This window comes from Vigna unguiculata, chromosome 11 (assembly GCF_037176805.1).
Source record: "Vigna unguiculata cultivar grain cowpea cultivar isolate G323 ecotype 2 chromosome 11, ASM3717680v1, whole genome shotgun sequence".
NCBI classification, from domain to species: Eukaryota; Viridiplantae; Streptophyta; class Magnoliopsida; order Fabales; family Fabaceae; genus Vigna; species Vigna unguiculata.
The window spans coordinates 17,053,037-17,076,598 of NC_140802.1; the positions used below are offsets into that span (position 1 = coordinate 17,053,037).

Sequence of the window (23,562 nt, forward strand, 5' to 3'; positions counted from 1 at the left end):
GAGTGTAGCATTTCACTAAGCAAATTGAAGAAACTCTTCAACGCCATTCTCATACACATCAGTGATTCGACTAGCATGCACCCAACTCCGATCCATTACTACACAACATAAAAAAGCTTGTTTATACTTGCATTCAATATTCTCCAACTGTCCAAATGAACAATTGAAGTTTATAAGAATGATTTTCTTGATGATTGAAAAACATGTTTAAATCATTGATTCTTTAAATCATTGATTGAAACCACTCAAACTAATTTCTAAAAACATTGCCGAGGGTCGGACACCTTCGGACTCAACCAACACGTTCAACAGCAGTGTGGCAGGTCGAACTGAGCGGAGAGCAGCTCCGTCAATGGTGCCGACGTTTGCAGCGCGAAAGAGGATTTTTGAACAGAGAACGGCTGCGCAGAGGAGCGGCTATGGTGGCCGTGCGAAAGAGTGGAGTGGACGATGGTGGTGGTGTGGAGTGCAGCGTGAAGATGAAACACAGAGAAGAGAGAAAGAAGAACGCAAAAGAAGCATGAAGACGAAATAGAGATATGAGGGGAAACCCTAGCTGGGAAAAAAGGGTTGTATTACATCGGTTTGATGGGGACACCGATGTAGTATATGTGTTCTATGCAGAATATCTAGGTTTTTTCTTTTTTTTTTTGAAAAATGGATATTACATTGGTTATATTGAAAAACCAATGTAATGAAGTTCGCAGAAATTTCAAAAATGCCACCACGCACTGCGCTACATTCATTTTCTTGTAACTGGTGTAATATCTTGTTCTGCACTAGTGTAAACACTGTTTGGATGTATACATTTATTGGATACATTTTTCTATCATCTCTGTTGTTTTACCGAGTAGAATACATTTATTGGATACATACATGACTTTTGTTTGCAACATAATACGTATCGTTTATGTAATTTTATGAATAGCAAGAAAGTTGTAAATTAAATAATTAATGTAAATACTTGATGTTATATATTAATTGAATGTATTATAGGGAATCCAAATAGATTGTTACATTTTAACCTCTGAACACCATTTTCTGTGTTCTTCTAATCTGACAAAACAAAATTGGCTGCCAAAGTACAAATGCATGCCTGTCTGAGATCATTTTCTGCCTTTTTCAGGAAATAATTAAAAAAAAAATGTCCTTTTCTGGTTTCAAAGAATTCTTGTTCTGCAAATGATTCCAGTTACAACTGTGATGCAGCAAAGAAAATCCTCAAGGAGAAAAAAATTAAAAAAGAAGAATATGATGATTCAACCATTTACATTTTATCACTTTATATTCTTTGTCTGTTATATAAAAATTTTACAATAACAACTAAAATAAATAAATTTTCCTTAGAAATAACATTTATTTTGTGATTATTATTCACAGGTTCTTCTTCGGCCCCACCTCTTCAATCACTTACTGAAACTGTTCTCAAGAAGTTGACTTTCAAAGATATTAATGGAGCATTGATAATCTCAACAAAATTTCTTCATCCCATAGTAATGAGACAAATATATAGTTGTTTCTTCATATCTTATACACAGGTTAATTTTACTGCGTATTATCTTTAATAGATGTCATATTTAGTTTTATTACATAAGCAATTTAATGCTTGAACAGATAAAGAAGAATGACAGACATGCAAGAAGGTTCAAACAAATGCAGAAATGACAGAAACTGATTCACGCTGATTGAATACACATGGAAATATAATATTTGAGTTTGATCTGAATGCGTGTACAAATGGCAGCCATGCAAAAGGGTCAGATTCAATTTCATCAGATCATCATTCCAAGGTTCTGCAATGCTGCTGAGATGCATCAGATAGACGAGGATCATTCACAGATATCAGTAGCCATTATCAAATATGTTAATGCAGAAATAGAGAAAGTTCAGGTGTTAAGCTTCTAATCTTGAGTTTAGTTAATTTTGAATGTTTAGGAGGGTTACAAAACAAAGTTTGTTCTAATTTGATGTGAAAAATGAGTACTACAACCATACAATCACATTATAACATTTTTGAGGTTACAGTTTTTATTTTTACTATTACCAATAACTTGTAATATCATTTTACAGCTGTAAAAATATCGAATTTCAAGGGTTTTGGTTTTTCATCCAAAACTTTTTTGTGTATTACTTTTTAACTGGTTTAATGGAATTATTTCTCGGTCGATGGAATCCCAAATGCCAAGAAGGCAGAAAATTTACTCTGACAGCCTCCAAAACGCAGACCTTGGAATGCAAAATTGCCATTGAATTTTCTGAGACAGGTTGGTTCCTCGTTCACTATAAATTCTTGTTTACGTAAGAGAATCAAAACACTTAGAATTTATTCATAGTTTCTCTCTAAAAAAACACATCTTGCAGATACATATCTTGTTCAAGTTCAATCCTAGAGGTTTGCTCTTCCTTCCTAGTTGTGTGAATTATACTTCTCACTCACTTTAGTTTATGCTTCTCTTGCTTTTGTAAATGTTTCTTCCTTTTGTTTTCAAAAATACTTGCTGTGGTTCTGTTAATGCAAACCCTTGTTGGGATTCCCTTCTCTACATCGATACTTTTGTGTATATCATATTAAACTTCAATTATTGAACTTACAAAATTTTATTACTTGGGTCGAACTAAATCATATCCATAACATTATATTACTATTAAATAAATGGTATATATGTTACAAACAAAAGGCATGCGTGCAACAAATACTTTCTGTTTCATGCAATTAATCTTTGTATCTGTTTCATTGTTATTGTTAGAGAATGTGTTTTCAATCCATAATAGCTCTGGTGCACTACAACGGTCGGATCATCAATGACGAGCTTTTGTCATCACGATTTGTGAGCCAAGTTTCACGATATCTTGAAGTCAATAACTCCATGTCAGTAACCGCTCTCAAACAAACGATTCTTAATTTGTTTATTGCTTCCAATGGAAAATCATACACCGTTGATTTGTGTTATCGTTGTCCACTTAAAACAAATGAATTAAAGATTTCTTATCGTACTGTGATGATTGAGAATGACGACGATGTCAAATTCGTGATTGGTTATGCCAAAAAATACGAACCTCACGTACAGTTTGAGGTCATGGCATTCATCCGAGAATACATCGAAACATCAAGTGATGTCATTTGGGAGCACATGGAAAAACAGCTAAATGATTCGTTAAACATCGAGTAGTCTATGATTTTTTATGTATTCTTTTGTTAAATTTCTAATGTATGTTTCTTGTTCAATTTCAAATAAAATTAATCATTTATTTTATTCTCAAAGTTAATTGGGACACCGTAACACCACTGAATTGTTGATTCTATGGTCGTGTTCCACTTCTCTCCGTATTACTTTTTAATCACTTCTTCAACCGCTCTATCATCTCCGAAATCTCAATGTTATGTATATCACGTTTATTTTATCAAAGTTAAGTATGCTAAATAATCACTAGTGCAAAATAAGTATATTAGATCGGTTCTGGAGCGCATATTAAATCGGTTCCGCAACCGATCTAATATACACTGATGTAATATGTCAAAGACATATTAGATCGGTTCTGAAACAACCGATCTAATATCTTTTACTGAAAAGAAAAAAAAACATTTTCGAAAGTGACCATACGAAGGGGCAAAGGAGAAACGAACCATCAAAGACCACAAACAAACCACCACAGACCAACACCAACGAACCACCAAGTGAACCACCAACGAACCACCATGGAGAACACCGCACCCCAACCACAAACTTGACTAAGAGACTTCACAAAACACCATGGGAACCAGCGGCGCGTCACAAATTTGCTTCATTTGCAAAGGAGATGGGAAAGCACCAAGCACCAAGAAAGACAACTACAAAGAGAGCTTTCTCTACAAACAACAACCCTAGGCATGAGAAAATGAAGGAAAAAAACACTAACTTGTTGCATTGGTTGTTGAAGAGTGGCATGGAAGAGAAGAAGAACCTTGTTGAAGCACGGTGCGACGGTGGTAGGGCACGGCGACGGTGGTCAATGGCGCTTGGAAGAGAAGAAGAAGCAGTGGAGGCGCAAGAGAGAAGACCAAAGGAGGCATGAGAGAGAAGACGAAGTTTGAAAAATGAAAAGGGTTTTCACAATTTGTAGTGCAGAAAACATATTAGATCGGTTGTTTTTTTAACCGATCTAATATGTACATATTAGATCGGTTCTTTATATAACCGATCTAATATGTATATATTAGATCGGTTCTCCCTATAACCGATTTAAAATACTTTCAAGTATTTACAAAATTGCCACCGTGTTTTAAATTAAATCGGTTCCGTTTCAACCGATCTTATATCTTGTTCTACACTAGTGCAGAATTCCCATTTTACCTCATCTTATATGCCTCGGTTGGCCAAAAATCGAAACATATAATGACGTAGTGGCATTTTTGCAATTAGAGTCAAGTTTTAGGCCTCGGTTCTCCAAATACCCGAAGCCAAAGAGCGGTATAGGCCCCGGTTCGCTCAAAACTGGTGCCAAAGAGGGGTATAGGCCTCAGTCCAGTAGGCCCGAAGCCAAAAAGTGGCTGGAAGTCAGGGGTATAGGCCTCGGTCCAAGGAGACCCGGTGGCAAAAGGGGCTCAATGGCTTCAGTTCCTCTAACAACTAAAGCCATATGGTTTATTTAGGGTTCAAAATTCGCGAACCATTCTTCCTCCCCGTGCCAGCGCCTATGCAATTCCACTCTCTCTCTCTCTCTGCGAAGCCCTTCCTTCACTCTCCCTTTCTTCCTCCTTCACCGTCCGCAACCCGTGGCGAGCTTCCGACGAAACCTGCAACGGCGACGATAGCACCGACTCTGGTCGTTCACCATTACCGTGCGCCACTATGACCACTGTGCAATTTTGCACCGCCAAACTCTCTTTGCACCAAGCTCAAAGATGAGAGTCTCTACACGTTTCGCATCCTTTCTCTCGTTCACGGCGTACCAAAGATGGTTGACTGCACTTGAGCCCTAAAACGCCATTGGCCGCTGGTGCCTTCGAGGCTCAACCCCGTTTCTCCTCTCTCTGTTTTATCCATTCTTGGACCCATTGCTTGAATGTTGTTTGGGTTTTAATTAATATTATCATGGGTTCCTTTAACGGAGTTACCAATAGGGTTTTGAGGCTGGCGCCGCCATCGACGGTGGGCGGAGCGGGGCTTGCGGCGAGGTACGCGGAGGTGGTTTTGCTTGCGGAGCAATGCCTGCACGCGCTGGCGACGATGAGACAGGGCGCGCAGGCGGCGTTTTACGGGATGTTGCCGGAGAGGGTGAGTATGCATATCAAGCTGTGGTGAAAATTGGTGGCCTGCAAAAATTTGAGATGATGTATCTGTGTGCGTGGCATTATCTGTTTATCTATGCATGCATATATTGCTCACAGTTGTTACTTAAGTGCGGGGAAAGAGAACATGTATGAACACCACCTTCATACTTTACACACTTCATTCTCTTTCTTCACCTGTGTAAGCGTAACACCCAAACCAGTTTCATCTACTACCCCATCATCCTCTCTGTCTCACCATCATTCATCACCACATAACCAAACAGATTCTCACCATTTTTACTCGTTCATCCTAACACAGTTTGGATCACTAATACACCAGAAAACTTATCACTACCTTCTTCCCGTCGCACTCAACACAAACACAAGATTCCTCCATCATCATTTTCACATTCCTGCATAAAAAACCAAAATAAAAAACAGATTCACTATCCTCCATTGTTAGCCACCACTCCAACGTTTTCACAACACGCCAAACTCTCGCGCCTTTCACACCCAAGGCAGAAAACAAAGAAACCACGTGAGGAATCGCCGACGGGTCGGAGCTGGAGCATAGAAACGCCTTGCCCACGGGTTCCAATGTTTTTTTTCTTTTTTTTTCTTGCAACAAAGGAAGAAGGGTCTTGCGCGAGAAGAAGAATGAGAGATTTGGAGTGTCGCGGAGGCCGGTGTCGCTTCTAGTCGCTAGTGACGCCGTCGCCAACGACTTTGGCAGACTGGGAAGTATGCAAAGTCGTGACCTTGGGGCTTGAAGGGGTGGCTCGCGTTCGTGGGGAAGATGAGAACGAAGGAGCACTCACGAAAAGGAAAAAACGAGGTCGAAATAGTGACATTTTTATTGTGTCTGTCCAGCTGCTCATGTCGTGTGACACTTTCTTCCAAATAATTCAAAAATACTAACAAAATAATTTTCTTTCTCTTTTAGTGTCTGTCTGACCGCTCGCGTCGTGTGACACATATTTTCAAGTAATCAAAAATACAAATAAATGTTAATTTTCAAAATATAAAAACATCAACATTTTTAAACAAAAGTGTTTAGTTTAGAACTACGTGATCCTTGATTCTCCATCGTGAGATACGTAGGAGCAAGGCCAGTCCTTGTTAGGTTCACCTCTAAAAAACCAAAATCAAATCATTTTCCAAATATCTTATAAAGAACTACGTAACCCTGATTTCTCATTTTGAATGAGAATACGTAGGACCAAGGTCAATCCTTGTCGGGCCCAAAAAAAAAAAAAATTGTTTCTTTTTAGTATTTTTGTCTTATTATTTTTGGGGAAAAATAACATTTTAAAAATCATATCGACTTTGCATTTTTAATTAAAGGTACTACCCTCGGGCGGGCGCTGTAGGGTGGTAACACCTTCCCTACGCGTAACCGACTCACGGATCCAAAAATTAGTTTTTCGCAGACTTGTCTTATCTTTATGGTTTTCCATAGTTTTCCAAAATAACTATGGTGGCGACTCCAAATCTCTTTTCAAACTTGTTTTCTTTTTGGTTCGTCATCCCATCGCGATTCTGGTTGCGACAGATGGAGTTCCATATTCATGGTTTGAGAATAACGGGTAGGTATGGATTTCACTGCGAATATGAAAGAGGTGGATTATGAGGAACTGGCATGTAATATATATATATATATATATATATATATATATATATATATGTGTGTGTGTGTGTGTGTGTGTGTGTGTATGCATGTTAAACCCTTCTTGATTGATGGAGAATGATTGGTCTGTGTTAGTGCGTAATTCCTTGGAGTCTCTAGGTGAGACTTTCACGGTCGCGCTTTAGTGGTCGGGACGTAATTCCATGGCCCTTCTTAGTGGGTGTCCATGGTGGTGCCCCATCTATATAACTTGCTAAGGATTCAAGGTAAGGATTTCATCTTGACACTCTAAGGAGTCAGTTCGTCTAACTTAGAGCGGACTCACTCCTGTGGTGAGAGTAGCAGGAGGCCTGAAACTCATTAAGGGCTAACCTTGTATGTGAGGGAATTGATTCATTGTAATACTTGTGACACATAGCTCGGGGGTGAGAATCCACCACAAGTGCAAGCATCCGCTGAATCTGACCAGGTTATATGTATTCGGATGAGTCAAGTCGAGTCTTAGTATATTGATTGAAAGGTCATGACATGCTTGGTTGATATGTATATATGGAATTGTGAAAATATATCTGATTGTATTAATGAAATCTTGTTGGCTCTAGCTTACCCTTTTGCTTGTTGGTTGCTTTGTATGTTGTTCTACTTTTGCGATGATCATCAATTTATTGATGGGAGCAAATGAGAGAGTTACTCGCGGTCAACAAAGGAGGAATGATTCCGCTGCATAGTCTGCATGGGCTGGACTTTAATTTCATAATGGGCTTTTCTTTAGGACTACGACCCATGTACCTGTTCGTTCTTGAATTTATATACTTTATGTTAAACTCTTTAACTAGTTTTCTTTTGGGGCTTCGTGGTGGGCCTTGGGTTGTAAAGAGTTAAGTTTTAAACTTTCAGACTGCGCTATTATGTTATCTTTATGTGACACTTGCTTTAGTTTCGCTTATTAAATTAAATGGGGTGTTACACCACTAACCTAGTGCATCAAAAGACTTAACCACACATCCATAGCTAAGTCTTTAGTTAGTGGATCTGCTAACATATCTTATGTAGTAGTGTGTTCAATTCGATTTTGAAAATTCAAAACTTTCTCTCTAACAAACATAAATTTTATATCAAGATGCTTTATGCATTAGAACGTATATTGTTTTTAGAGAAATGCAAGACAATAGTATTTCCACAATAAATTACAAGTAGCCTATAAATACTTTCAACAATTTGAAAGTCAAAAAACAAATTTTAGGCCACATAGTTTGATAACAAGCAACATACTACCTTCAGGAGTAGCTATAAGAGTTTGTTTAACCCTGTTCTAAGAAATAGCTTATCCTTCCATCATAAAACCAAAGCCGGAAGTAGATTTTCGGTCGTCAGGGAAATCACCAAAATCAAGATCAGAACAACCAATGACCTAATGTTAAAGTTGATCAAACATTTTATAGGTCAACATCTGATCCTTGGTTCCATAGAAATATCTAAAGACCTTTTAACGGCTTTTCAATGACCTAAACCCGGGTCGCTCAAGTATCTCCCTAAAGCATTTACGACAAAAGCAATATCGAGACAAATACACCAGTGCAGTAAGGGCTTTTTGCCTCGATTAGTTTCCTCATTTTGGCTCGGGTCTGGAATCGAGGCTTATTGGGGCGAGGCCAAAAGGTATCCCATTTTGGCCTCGGTTGTTACCCGAGGCCATATACCCCCTTTTATGCCTCAATTGTTAACAAACTGGTGCCATATACCCCCTTTTCTGCCTCGGGTCAAGTAGGACCGAAGCCATAGGTTTTAAATAATTTTTTTAATTAAAATTTTCGCAGACTCTTTGGCTTCGGTTGTGGTAAAAATTGAGGCCATATGTTACCTTTGTTCTTCGGTCTTAGTAACAACTAAGGCCTATTCTAGTGCTTTTTTTTAAATAAATTTTCGGTTTTATTGTGATTCCCACATTTAAACCTGCATATTTTTTTCACAGAGCAACACAAACCTGAACAGAATATTTTCTCAAACATCCACAATCCAAAAACATTTAAAAGATAATTGAAATATACACAATCCAAATACATATATCCAAATCAATACTATTGTACATTTGAATTATTAATTGGCAAAGGACTCTTGAATGTCTGCAAGATAAGACATTAAGTTAAGTTAGTATATAGAAAGACAACTTTAGTATACCAAACTTTAGAATATTGCAAAGTAATTGTTTTAATTCAAAAATATATTATTGTTTCCCAATTAGTTGTAAGACGACCACGCACAATTATTGTCATCCATTGCATTATATAGTAATCGCACTCATATGAGTCGGTTTGTCTATTACAGTACATTATATCAACAACATTAAAATCAATTAATGAAGAAAATCAAATCAAACAATTATAAATATATGGATAGAAATATCAAACTTGGAGGGAACACCATGCAAGACATTTTGCCTTAGCCGTTGATCTCCCTAACAACATGTTATGTTCAATAATTGAACTATCATAAAGGGAATAAGTTAGGATACTTTTATATAACATGTCATTTTCATAAGATTGAGATTAGGTTTCCTACCAATCTATCACTTGTCTAAGATGGTTGTGGGGAGGGAGGTGCAAAGAGCAAAACCACACAACAAGGTTCTTCCTTAGAGAAACCACAAGTAATTGCCAATGACGTCTGAGAAGAAAATAAATTCATTGTTATGCATTAAAATGACAGATTATATTCATAAGTTAACAAAAATGACTTACCCAACAACATAAGGGACAAAATAAATTTCTTTTCTGCATTGAAAGCATCCAGTCCCATAGTTTCAGTGACACCAGACAAATACCTAAACATCAAATTGATTTGATATAAGTAAATAGATAAATATATCATATAACTATATATAATGACTGAAAGACTTACATCATCCATAACTAATGTCCCCGTGCAAGCTCCAAGACATCTTGGGAATGCAAGTAAAGTGGGATGTCAAAATCTCTCCCAAAAATGTTAGCATCCCAAGGAACCTGCATCGACTTATTAGCTATGATTTCTACAAATTGGAGCAATGCACCAAGAGGATCGTCCAAAAAGAGAAGAATCTTCTTTGATTGAGGTTTTTCCTATATTGATGTAATTTCAGTTAAAATGGAATATAATTTAAGTTAAAATATAATAAACATGTAAACTTAAAAATGTAGTATATTCGTGGGTTTAAGAGTTTGTACCGAGGGGTCAGTAACAACCAAATCTCTAGGCCAGGCGAGGAAACACTGGAATGCTTATGCCACAGTATACACCTCATTTGTTGGCATAGGAACTAAAGCAAACGACATGAGAACCTCCTCTACCGTGACCTTAACCTCATCCTCTGATAACTCCATGCCATGAAGAACTGTGGCTGCCTTAAATACTTTTACACGAGCCACTAGTGTCTTCTTTGTACCATCCCAAATATATAGCTGACATGGATGAGTGTCATCCATGTCATCCCCAAGTGGAGCTGAACAACTCCCCTTTCCGCTTCTACCTATTAGAGTCAACGGTTTACTAATGTTATTCAATTACTTTATTAAATATCATTTATTCAATTCATAACTTATAGAAAACAAATTTACCTGTGGGAGGCACAAATGGGTCTAGTTTTAGCGGAGGATCCACTGGCGAACGAATGGCATAATGCTCAAATTGGCACATAAGTTCTTCTCTCACCTGCGTTGTGATCATTTTCTTTATTCATAATCAGCACCATGACTGCATGAAGACTAACGAGAGGAGGAACCAAAAAATTGATGTATGCTGACTCATGATCCAGCACCACGCACACGTTCAGGGTGCTCAGGCCGTCTAATTGCAGCAACAAGTATGTCATGACGACCTTCTGGAATGAATAATCCTTGGGAGGTCTGCTCAATCAACGAATCCTACAATGTAACAAAAAAATTTATAAAAAAAAACTATATAAAACATGAAGGAGCTATTTAGATAAGAATTCTATCTTACAATTTTCTCAGAGATTTCTCGTGCAGATTCAGAAATGTAGTTGCCCGATGAGCATAAACAGGCTAACTTCCACTTTTAATGATAAGGCACAAACTAAGACAAGTTTCCAAGGAACTTGACCCTTCTCAAAGATAAAACCTTTTTCATTCAAGGTGTCATATCAAAGACAAACTATGTCCCCTCCTCATATATAATGGAAGTTGTGTAAATGTGGCTAGCACAAGGGTTATGGAAAAGCTTGGCTTGAAAACTATCCCTCATGCCAAGCCCTACAAGCTATCATGGCTTAAGAAAGAAGACATTACAGTAACTCAACAAGTCCTCATTAACTTTTCAATTGGAAATTTTAAAGATGAGGTGTTATGTGATGTTGTGCCTATGGAAGAAACTCATATTTTGTTAGGTAGGCCATGGCAATTTGATAGAAAAGTCTTTTATGATGGCCATGCTAACACCTATGCTTTCTCCTTCCAAGGCAAGAAGTTCACACTCCTACCTCTCTTACCCAATGAAGATAATGAGGAACAAAATAAAGTGAAAGATAAGAGAAAAGATGAAAAAGAAAAAGAGCAAGTTACCACCAAAGTGTTACTTGCCTCTAAAAAGAGTGGAAGAGTGGTCTAGAAAAAAGGGATGACCTAACCAAAGCTAGGGGTAGTACCCTTAGAAAAGATGAAACAAGAGCTCATAAAAGGGAGGCACAAAACCTCCCCCAAATCAAGTAAAGCTCCATCCACAAAGGCTTAAAGAATTTGTTGTCAAATTCTCTCAAAGAAGATGATGAAGGATCGTCTCGGACTTCGCGGTGAGATTCGTCTAAAACGAAAATGGGTATGAACCCTAGAACGAATGGGGGGAAATGGAGGACGTCGATTTGGGGGTTTTCGGAATGGGAGGAATTCACGCCACTTGGAAGAGATTCCAAGATAAGTGAGGAAGATCCGCCACTTTGAATTGGAGATTCAAAGATAAGGATCGGTGGTTCTGAGGAGAACCTCAAGACTTGAGAGAAAACTCACTGTTTTATAAAACAAAAATCTCCCTACAAATGTGTGTCACAAGGGCTTATATACTGTGGGCCGAAACACAAAAAGGCCCAACACAACTAAAGGTCCAATAAAGCCCAAACAAAAAAAACTTTACAAAAATTATAAAAGAGTTCATATTCTACGATCTGAATCTAACCCGAGATCTCTTTGAAGGTCTTGGGCATGATTCCATCAATTGCTTTGAAATCCTTGTGATGATATCGAACCACGCCTCCATCATTGCCTCCGGGTTGGAGAAAATTCAACCTCGAATTTTAGCATTTATTACCTACAACCAATCACACAAACATAAGTGTTGAAAGCACACAAAACCAGAATAGTCTAAAGACAAAAATAAAATGCTATAAAAAAATGAGATTGGAATCATGGAAGAGGCCAATCTCTTATTATCAAGGTGCTTAGAGATTGCCCTCCAGGATCAAAGATAAACCTGCAAAACACATCAAAGAGTTTCAACACAACTAAACTATCCACAATGAAACAAAAAGGAAAACAACCCATAGTAATCAGAACAGAAAAAAAGTGTCCCTGAAATCCTTCAGGATTTTCATGATAGGCCAAACACACAATCAGATTATTAAAGTCAGGTTCATGTTTGGCCCATGTAGTTGCTGCCTTTTCTATCATCTTTTCCTCACCCCATTGCTTATGCCATTGCTCCTTAATGTATAAGTCTTCCCTAGGCATTAAGACAAAAAGAGATGGGTTACTAAGTGTTCCCAATGAAAATGCAATATCATGATGTGAATGAGAACAACAATTTAACACACTATCATCCCCCTTTAAGGATTTCATCTCAACCATGCATGTCAGGGGTGTGAGGAGAGACTCCTTCTCGTGTTTTTCTCTTTGTGCATCTTCTTCCTTTTCTCTTCGCTCTTTCTCTTCTCCCTTCTTTAGGTCTTTCTCTTGTTTGGCTTTTTCCCACATTTCCTTTAGTACTCTTTTTGCATTTTCTCTCTCCCTTTGTGCTTGTTGTCCTTGTTTGACTTCGAGCTTTTTCCTAACACTCCTTTTCACCTCTTTTAAGTATACAATGTAATCTTGGAGTTCCTGAAGAGTCATGTACTTGGCGTTCTAATTAGGACATTGATAATTTTCGTGTCCATAACCTTCACACTTAGTGCACCTAATAGCACTTGTTTTGTCTTTTGGCAATGATCGTCTATCTTCATGGTGCTCCCTTCTAAGACTCTCAAGTTTGCTATTCAAACTTATAATTTTATACACAATGAAGTTGATATCTTCTATCAAGGTCGAACATGTATGGAACATTTTGGAGTGCTCAGAATTCCTAATTCCTGCAGGGAAAGAGAGAAAACAAGAACTAACACAAAACACAGTAAGTGGTTAGCAAAAGTAATATGATTAAAATTATCAAATGGGCCTCACCACTCCTTACGTATTTACACTCAATTCCACTCGTGTTTCACTCTCAAAGTGTATTCACTCGCTCTTAAGTTCCTGTTCAATTCTTCAAAGAACCTCCAATCAACCCATCAAGAATTCAACATCAAAGTGAAAGACGTAACAGATCTAAGCTCAACTCAGGAGGCCAATGAAAGGAAAACTCCAAGACAAAACCAAGGAACTTTAAAGACAAACTAAAAAGCACCAAATGCAAGAAAGGGTTAAACCAAAGAGAGTGAATATGTGACAAACTAAGATCCTAACAACGAGAAAAGCACTTTAAAAGACAAGAGTGAATATGTGACAAACTAAGATTCTAAACAAAGTATTTAGAATTACTATTGGAAATGTGAAACAAAATACTCAAGCTAAATTGTGATGATTAATACAAACTTACACAAGCAATACTTCCAACAATTTAGCTCAAGGTACATTGTCCCACAACACAAGAAACCAAGGAAAATCAAACTCAAAGAGAAATGATGGACAAGGGACTCAAGCAAAACGATAATGAACAATTAATGACTCTAAATGGTAAGAACTAAGGAAAGCAAAATGAAAAAAATGCATCAGAAATTCAACCAGAAACATGACTAAAGTGCCACAATTTTGCACCAAACAATACCCCAAAATAGCACCAAAAATCACCTCAGGATAGCATCCATGGTGGTAGACCAAAGCAGTAGTAAAAGATGAAAAACACTGCATTAAATAACTGCTGTTTCAAGCTTCAAATTAGCATCAAAAATAGCCAGGACAAACTCTGCACTGCTCCAAACAATAGACGCAACTAAGCCACATGTACCAATTCAAGAAAAACATATTGCACCGCTTTAAGCTAGGAGTGTGGCTGTCACGTTTTGACTTCAGGTTAGCTTTGGTTGCTGCCACACAACTGCTTCAAAAAGAAAACAAACTCCTCAAGGGTGCCACGTAAATGAGTTTGCATGTAAATGAGTTTTCTGCTCTACAACTTTTCAAATTTTGCTGCTGCAGTAGTAAAAGGCCCGCTTAAGCCTTGGCAACTCTGCACCAGGTGGAGCAAGGAGCCAACCACAATGACAACAAACTCCACCACCTTTTAAAGAAATCTGCTGCACCATTTAAACCATAATTATTTGACCAAAAACTGCACCAAAAATGAATTTATGCACCGAGAGGACCGTAATGAAACTACTGCACGAAATTAGATAAACCAATTTTCTTCCAAGATTGCCACCACCTGAACCCGTAGACAATTACTCCAATCAAATTCTATCCATTACACTAAGGAATCTAGAAAGTGTTGGCACCGCTTGGAATAAAATTGGTTACTGTCATTTGCCAGAATTTCCAAAAACTTGTTGCTAAAAATTATTTCGCTTAAGCGAGGGGGTTGATGTCCAACACCAAAGAAAGCAGCATCCATTTCCAAGATTAATGAGGTATAATTGGACGCATGGCTGCCGAAAAGGAATTGTGTTTCTTGCTGCCACTAGACGTGCCAAATTCAAATGAAGACTTCCTTTTGCACCAATCTCACTTTGGATAAAGGTGAGGCCCTTCTTCTACCTCCAAGATTGGATCCATATTCATGTTCCTACACCAAAAACTCACCAAAAATCGAGACAAGGAAGAGGTTAGCTAACAAACAATTCCAGACCCGAGACCAAGTGTGGTCTTCTCAAGCACCCAAGTGTTTTTTATCACACTCCCAAAGCACACAAGCAAGGCTAGCACTCAAAAACCTTCCAAACAAGTGAAAACACCTTTAAAGAGATGAAAACCTTTTCAAAGCTCAAACAAGTGTGATAAAGGATTGATCACTACAAAGGATGATGGCCCATGGCACATGCTTAGAAGAAAGGGAGTTCCTTGATCCCTTCCTTTGCTTTTATTTTCTTTAGTTTAAAATTCCTTTAAGTTGGCTTGGTTGACTATTTTTGAGTTGACTTGTTGACCTTGACTTTGGGTTGACTTGTTGACTCAAAAGATTAGCTTAACCTTAAACCAACATGCTAATAAATTCCTTAAATTGCTTTTGTAGGAATAAGAAAGGAGGAGGACCACATAGGAGACACTTGGCGTCCTAAGGAAGAGAGAGAAGGAATAAGACTTTCTAGAAGCATCTAGAAAGAGGAGGCCCACATGCCTTGGACACCAAGTCTTCTAGAATGTTCTAGAACCTTCCTTTGGGAGCCTTGGCCATGAAGACTTGCCACCTAGATGGCTTGGACGAAAATTCACCCATGTGCACCCTAGGATGACCTACTTTCTAGAACATGCTAGGTTTCTTTTGTAATCCTTTAACTTAGTTGTTTTGCTAAGGGGCCCCTAGACTTGTCTATTTAAGGGGACCTCTAACACTTGTACAAGGGTTGAACATTTTGGAGAAATTATACACTTTGTGTTTCAACCTTTTGTGAGAGCATTCCTCCTTAGGGAGTGGAGTTCTTTCAAGCCTTATCTTGCCTTGGCAAGTGGCGGCATACACCACTCATCTTCAAGGTTGCCATGGCTTCTTCTAGCCTAGCCTTGTAGTGGCGTGAATCCTCCATTCCTCCCATTTCCCTTGCTTTTCATTTTATGTTTCTTTACTCTTCTTGGTTTATATTGTTTCTATTATATGTTTTTCCTTTTGATTTCTTACTCCCCATCAATCCATTCTCCTCCTCTCTAGAACCTTGGAAAGGAACCTTCACATCTAGATAGCTTGCTATCTTAATGTCCAGTGGAGATTTCCTTGGTTTTCTTAAACAACTTCACCATATTCATAACTCTAAAAGGGAACAAGATAATCCTTCATCATTTGGTATCTAGAGCTTTGGTTGTCATTGAATATGGTGTTTTCATGTTCTAACCTTGTCTTGTGTAGCTATCTTTGAATGGTCCACATAAAAAGAATGCTGGCAGAAACTGTTCACGATTTTAAAAGATTAAACTGCACCTGCTCAGTGGTCCAAAATTTACGTTCTTGATTTCCAAAGAAAGCTCTGTTAGTCTAGTTTTTAACAAAAAAAGAACCAATGAATTTGGAGTTCTGTGGAGAGGGTTATGATTGAAATAGTGAGCAAAGGTCAGAGCTGCCGAGATCACCGCGAATCAACGTTTTTCAGGTTATGTTGGGCAGTTTTGGCTACTGTTTTTATTACTCTTCTTACTCCTAAATGTTGTTGGATAACATGTCTTTGTGTGCTTAATCATTGACCTTCATTTCCAAAAGTTTAAATGCATGATAGCTACATGTTTGAGTCTTTAAATGTGCCTAACTTTTGCTTGAGTCATATGTCATATGTTAGCTTGAAGTTTTCTTATTCTTGTTATTCTAAGTATTTGAATATTGCATTCACCTTATGTCTTGTTTGATGTATGCTCCTTGGACTTGATTTTGGCCTAAAATTTGGGAACTAAGTGTGCAAGCCACCCAAAACACCTTTCTCATCATGTTGTGAAACTAGTTTTTGAAAGAAGAAAAATTTTGGTACACTTTTACAATCTTACTAAGAGCAAGATGGCTCTTTGATAAACCAAAATTGTGTTTCCACTAAGTGTTATGGTACTAGTTTTCATATTTGGGTGTTGGGTGATATTGGCTAATTAGTTTCATGCTTAAAACTTGGTTATGATCTTTCTTGGTGTATGCACGATTTGAGACTTGGTGATGCATAGTTCAAGTATTTTTCCAATAGAGTCTTTTCATGTGCTTTTCTTGCTTGTTTTGATTTAAAGTTTTGTCACCTTGATATCCTTTCCTTAGAGTTTAGCTTTCTTGGCTTTAAGTACTTTTATTGCTTGTCTTTAGGTTCTTTGTTTTGTCTTAGTAGTTTTCTTCCTTTGCTTTCTTTTGAGTGTAGTGGCCAAGCCACTTGAACTTGTCTTGAAAAGGTTTCCAAAAACTTTGAAAGCATTTCACTCCTTGGAGGAGCTTTGAGTGTAGCCTTGCCTTGTTACTTTGGGAGAGTGATGTAAACACTTGGGTCACATTTTGGGTTGGAATTGGTCTCGGTTTTCATGTTGTCTAACCCCTAATTCATTTATTTTGTCTCGGATTTGAGTGTTTTTGTTGTAGGAATCATGGCAAGTTCATCAAATGCACCTACACCAAACAAAAACAATACATTGATGAGATTGCTTCGGGATTTGGAGTTGTCTAGGAAGGAGGCCTTTGAACAATTGAGAAAAGACAAGGAGCAAAGTGACCTAAGAATCCAAGAGCACATTCAAAGGCTTGAAGCTAAAGAGCAAGAAAGAGGGGCTAGGAAAAGAGGGCATTTTAGGCGCAACCCATCACAAGAGAAGCAAACTCCAAAGATTCCTAAGTTCTATGGAGGAAGTGATCCCAAAATCTTCCTTGATTGGGAAGCTAAAGTTGATCAAATTTTCAATGAAAATCATGTAAAGGATCAAACACAAGTTGATCTAGTAGTGTTAGGATTTTTTGAGTATGCCAAAACTTGGTGGCATAAAGTTTGTAAAAATTATGACCAAGGGCCACCCGCGGCTTCTTGGATGGACATTAAAACTCTTATGCGCGCTAGATTTGTTCCTCCCTCCTATAGGAAGGAACTTCTTTTGAAGCTCCAAAGGCTTCACCAAGGTCCTATGTGTGTGAGTGAGTACTTTAAAGAATTAGAGTCTCAAATGTTTAGGGTTGGAATAAGAGAAACTAACAAAGAAAAAATGAAAAGGTTTGTGAATGGTCTTAGGAGAGACATACAAGACCAAGTAGAGTTGTATGAGTACTCCACTCTTCAAAATGTTTTCACACTTGCTCTTAGGATTGAAACTCATTTGAAAAGAAAGAATAGGGCAAGGAAGAGTTACTCACCCAACCACTACTATAGTCACTCATGGAAGGGAAAAGCTAAAGAGAAACATGATAAATTTCCTTCTAAGTCTCACCAAGCACCATCAAGTAAAAATAAGTTACCAAGTGGTCACACTCACCATTCCACTTCTCAAAGATCAAGTTCCATTAAATGTTTTAAATGTTTGGGGTATAAACACATTGCTTTGAATTGCCCAATCAAGAAGACAATGATCTTAAAGAAGAGTGATGATGAGAGTGAACATTTTTCTTCCCCTTTTCCCCAAAATACTTCTTCCCACACTTCTTCAATTGAAAGGACTAAACCCTTTGAAAGTGGATTGTTAATGGTAAGGCGCCAACTAGGGCAAGTTCCCAAAGAACTTGATCCTTCTCAAAGACAAAACCTTTTTCATGGAGGGTGCCTTATCAATGACAAGATATGTCACTTCATCATAGATAGTGGAAGTTGTGTAAATATGGCTAGCCCAAGGGTGGTGGACAAGTTTGGCTTGAAAACAATTCCTCATGTCAAACCCTACAACCTATCATGGCTTAAGGAAGAAGAAATAAAAGTAACTAAACAAGTCCTCATTAACTTTTCAATTGGCAATTTTAAGGATGAGGTATTATGTGACATTGTGCCTATGGAAGCCAACCATATTTTGCTAGGTAGGCCATGGCAATTTGATAGAAAAGTTGTTTATGATGGCCATGCAAACACTTATGTTTTCTCCTCCCTAGGAAAGAAGTTCACAATCCTACCTCTCCCACCTCCACAAGAAAATGAGGACAAAAATAAAATAAAAGATGAAAAAGAAAAAGAAAAGGGGCAAGCTTTCACCAAGGAGTTACTTGCCTACAAAAAGAGTTTTTCAAAGCAAGAGGTGCAACACCACTCTTCATTCTCTTCCCAAACAAAGAGAGATGAACAATAACACAAGCAAGAAAAGGAGAGTGGCATTAAAAAGAAAGAGGGCATCTCCAAGACTAGGGATCAAATCATTAAAGATGAAGAAAGTTCTCATCAACTCAAGTCAAGCTCCATCAACAAAGACTTCAAGAATTTGAGGTCAAATTCTCTCCAACAAGGGGAGAATGATAAAGGATTGATCACTACCAAGGATGATGGCCCATGGCACATGCTTAGAAGAAAGAGAGTTCCTTGATCCCTTCCTTTGCTTTTATTTTCTTTAGTTTAAAATTCCTTTAAGTTGGCTTGGTTGACTATTTTTGAGTTGACTTGTTGACCTTGACTTTGGGTTGACTTGTTGACTCAAAAGATTAGCTTAACCTTAAACCAACATGCTAATAAATTCCTTAAATTGCTTTTGTAGGAATAAGAAAGGAGGAGGACCACATAGGAGACACTTGGCGTCCTAAGGAAGGGAGAGAAGGAATAAGACTTTCTAGAAGCATCTAGAAAGAGGAGGCCCACATGCCTTGGACACCAAGTCTTCTAGAATGTTCTAGAACCTTCCTTTGGGAGCCTTGGCCATGAAGACTTGCCACCTAGATGGCTTGGACGAAAATTCACCCATGTGCACCCTAGGATGACCTACTTTCTAGAACATGCTAGGTTTCTTTTGTAATCCTTTAACTTAGTTGTTTTGCTAAGGGGCCCCTAGACTTGTCTATTTAAGGGGACCTCTAACACTTGTACAAGGGTTGAACATTTTGGAGAAATTATACACTTTGTGTTTCAACCTTTTGTGAGAGCATTCCTCCTTAGGGAGTGGAGTTCTTTCAAGCCTTATCTTGCCTTGGCAAGTGGCGGCATACACCACTCATCTTCAAGGTTGCCATGGCTTCTTCTAGCCTAGCCTTGTAGTGGCGTGAATCCTCCATTCCTCCCATTTCCCTTGCTTTTCATTTTATGTTTCTTTACTCTTCTTGGTTTATATTGTTTCTATTATATGTTTTTCCTTTTGATTTCTTACTCCCCATCAATCCATTCTCCTCCTCTCTAGAACCTTGGAAAGGAACCTTCACATCTAGATAGCTTGCTATATTAATGTCCAGTGGGGATTTCCTTGGTTTTCTTAATCAACTCACACCATATTCAATAATCTTAAAAAGGAACAATAAACCCAAGTGTTTTTTATCACACTCCCAAAGCACACAAGCAAGGCTAGCACTCAAAAACCTTCCAAACAAGTGAAAACACCTTTAAAGAGATGAAAACCTTTTCAAAGCTCAAACAAGTGGCTCGGCCACAACACTCTAGGAAGACAAGGAAAAGAAAACTACTAAGACAAAACAAAGATTACCTAAAGACAAGCAAGCAAAGCTCAAAAAAAACAAGAAAGTTTAACTTCTAAGGAAACTTGTTTTTAAAGACAAAACTTAAACAAGACTAAAACAATGAAAAACACTTTTAAGGACTCTATGGAAATCATTTGAACAAGCCAAGATTATACCTCAAATTATGCATACACCATGAAAGATCATAACCAAGTCAAAGCATGAAACTAATTTGCCAATATCACCCAAAATCCAAGTATAAATTTTGGTAGCATAACACCTAGTAAAAATGGCCAAATGGATTCACCAAGCATTGTAAAAGCTCTCGGCCAAACTGTTTTTGGTCTTGAAAACACTTTTTCTTTTCAAAACTAGGTACTTAAAATGATGAGAAGGATGTTTTAGGGTGTCTTGAGCACTTAGTTCCTTAAAATTAGGTCAAAGTCAATTTCAAGGAGCATACAACAACACAAGGCATAGATCTCAAGCAATAGTTCAAAAACTTAGAAACAAAAACAAGAAAACTCAAAGAAGCATATGACAAGAGACTCAACATGACATACACAAAGACACAAACATGTAGCTATCATGCATTTAAACTCATGGATTTGAGGCTCAAAGAGTAAGCATCAAAAGACATGTTATCCAACCACATTTAGGAGCAAAAGAGTCACAAACTCGAAGCCAAAATTGCCACAACATAACCTGAAAGCGTTGTTTTTCGTATTCTCGGCAGCTCTGACCTTTGCTCACTCATTTGATCATAACTCTCTCCACAGAACTCCAAATGCGTTAATTCTTTTTTTGTTGGAAACTAGACTCACAGAGCTTTCTTTTGATATAAACAACGTTACTTTTGGACCACTGAGCTAGCTGCAGTATTTTTTTCAAAAACGCACACGTTGATGCCAGTACTGTTTTTATGTGGACCATTCAAAGATAGCTACACAAGACAAGGTTAGAACATGAAAACACCATATTAAAGGACAACCAAAGCTCTAGATACCAAATGATGAAGGATTATCTTGTTTTCTTTTAGAGTTATGAATATGGTGAAGTTGTTTAAGAAAGCTTTTTGAAAATTCCCACTGGACATTAAGATAGCAAGCTATCTAGATGTGAAGGTTCATTTCTCAAGCGCATGAAAGGAAGAAGAGAGTTGGATTCAAGCTTAAACTCACACGGCATTAACAACACTTAAAGAACCAAAATGAAAGAAGAAACATTAAAAATGGAAAGCATAGAAGATGAAGCATGGAAGAAGCACACCACTCATAGGGGGGATCTAAGCCAACCAAGCCCTAGAGATGAGTGATGGTGCCGCCACTTGCAAGCAAGATAAGGCAAAGGTGAGTTCACTTCTAGGAAGGAGAGCTCACGAAAATTTAATGGTTGAAACACAATAGTTTAGAAACAAAATGATCAACCCTTTTACAAGACAAGGAGCACCCTTTAAATAGGAGTTCATAGGGGTCCTTTAGCAAATACAAAAACATGAAAAAGGATTAACTAGCAAACCCTAAACCTAATGTGAGAGTGAGTCTTGGCCAAGTGAAGGGAGATGATTGGTGGAGGCCTTCCCATGAGGATTCTAGGCCAAAAGAGGAAGGAGACCAAGTGACCTTCTAAGGCATAAACCACAAAGGCAAAAGGAGACAAGGTACATGTCTACTTTTGCTTTTGCTTTATGCTTTTTGCTTTCCTCTCTCTTCCACTTCATCCAAGTGCTCCAATCACCAAGTGCCACCTAGCCATGCTCTACTTTCTCTTAATTACCTACAAAACAAGACAAACAAGGATTAACATGTTGGTTTAAGTTAATCTAATATTGGTTAAAGGTCAACTTTGGATCAAAGTCAACAAGTCAACCAAAATAAGTCAACTAGAAACCAACTTAGGGAATTCAAACTAAAGTAATGCAAAACAAAGATAAAGGTGATGGAATAGAAGACTCCCCTCTAGACATGCTTCTAGTGATCCTTTATGAGGGAGCTTCTAAGGAGGTGGTCATGCCTTTATCAATGGATAAACAAGCACTTCCAATAACCACTATAAAAAACCACACGAAGAGCTACGAATATGACCCACAAGTGAACGAAAACAAAACGAAGAACAACGACACCGAAGAACGAACAAGAACTGCGAACAAACGAGTGCACCATGAACAACTTTGTACCTTTGGTCTAGAACAATTACTAAAAAATCTGAAATCACTTTCAAAGGAAACAATTAACCGAGCTCTGATTACCAGATGATGAAGGACCATCTCGGATTTCGCAGTGAGATTCGTCTAGAACGAAAATGGGTATGAACCCTAGAATGAATAGGGGAAAATGGAGGACGTCGATTTGGGGGTTTTGGGAACGGGAGGAATTCACGCCACTTGGAGGAGATTCCAAGATAAGTGAGGAAGATCCGCCACTTTGAATCAGAGATTCAAAGATAAGGATCGGTGGTTCTGAGGAGAACCTCGAGACTTGAGAGAAAACTCACTGTTTTATAAAACAAAAATCTCGATTTGTATGTCACAAGGGCTTATATACTATGGGCCGAAACACAAAAAGGCCCAACACAACTAAAGGTCCGATAAAGCCCAAACAAAAAAAACTTTACAAAAATTATAAAAGAGTTCATATTCTACGATCTGAATCTAATCTGAGATCTCTTTAAAGGTCTTGGGCATGATTCCATCAATTGCTTTAAAATCCTGGTGACGATATCGAACCACGCCTCCATCAGAAGGGGAGGATGATGAAGGATTGACCCCAACCAAGGATGAAGGCACATGCTTAAGAAGACTAAGCATGTTTAGAAAGGAAGTTCACTAATCTTTCATCCCTTTCATTTGTGTTTGTTATTTTTTATTCCCTAAGTTGACATAGTTGAATTAGCTTTAGTTGACTTGTTGACCTTTGACTAGGTTTGAGTTGCTTACTATAGTTGACTTGAGTTAAGCCAACATGCTAATCTATGTTTATTTGCTTTGTAGGTTAATTAGGAGTAAGAAAGCAATGCTAGGTGGCGCATGGTGATTGGGGAGCATAAATTATGTGGATGAGAGAGTAAAGCAAAGGCATAAAGCATAAAGTAAAAGGCATAAAACAAGTGTACCTATGTACCTTTGGTCTCTTTTGTTTTTAGCACACTTTGGCCACTTTTTGGAGACATATGAGACACATTCTTTGTCTCTTTTTGTGCTAGAACGAAATTAGCCTTG

At 38.0% G+C, this 23,562-nt stretch overlaps 1 long non-coding RNA gene across 1 annotated transcript; it reads left to right on the forward strand.

Moving 5' to 3' along the window:
* The first annotated feature begins 2,311 nt into the window (after window positions 1-2,311).
* On the forward strand, window positions 2,312-2,996 carry LOC114170734 (uncharacterized). The gene is made up of 2 exons (XR_003601129.2): window positions 2,312-2,392; window positions 2,748-2,996. It is a non-coding gene; the product is annotated as an uncharacterized LOC114170734 (long non-coding RNA).
* The last annotated feature ends 20,566 nt before the right edge of the window (window positions 2,997-23,562 follow it).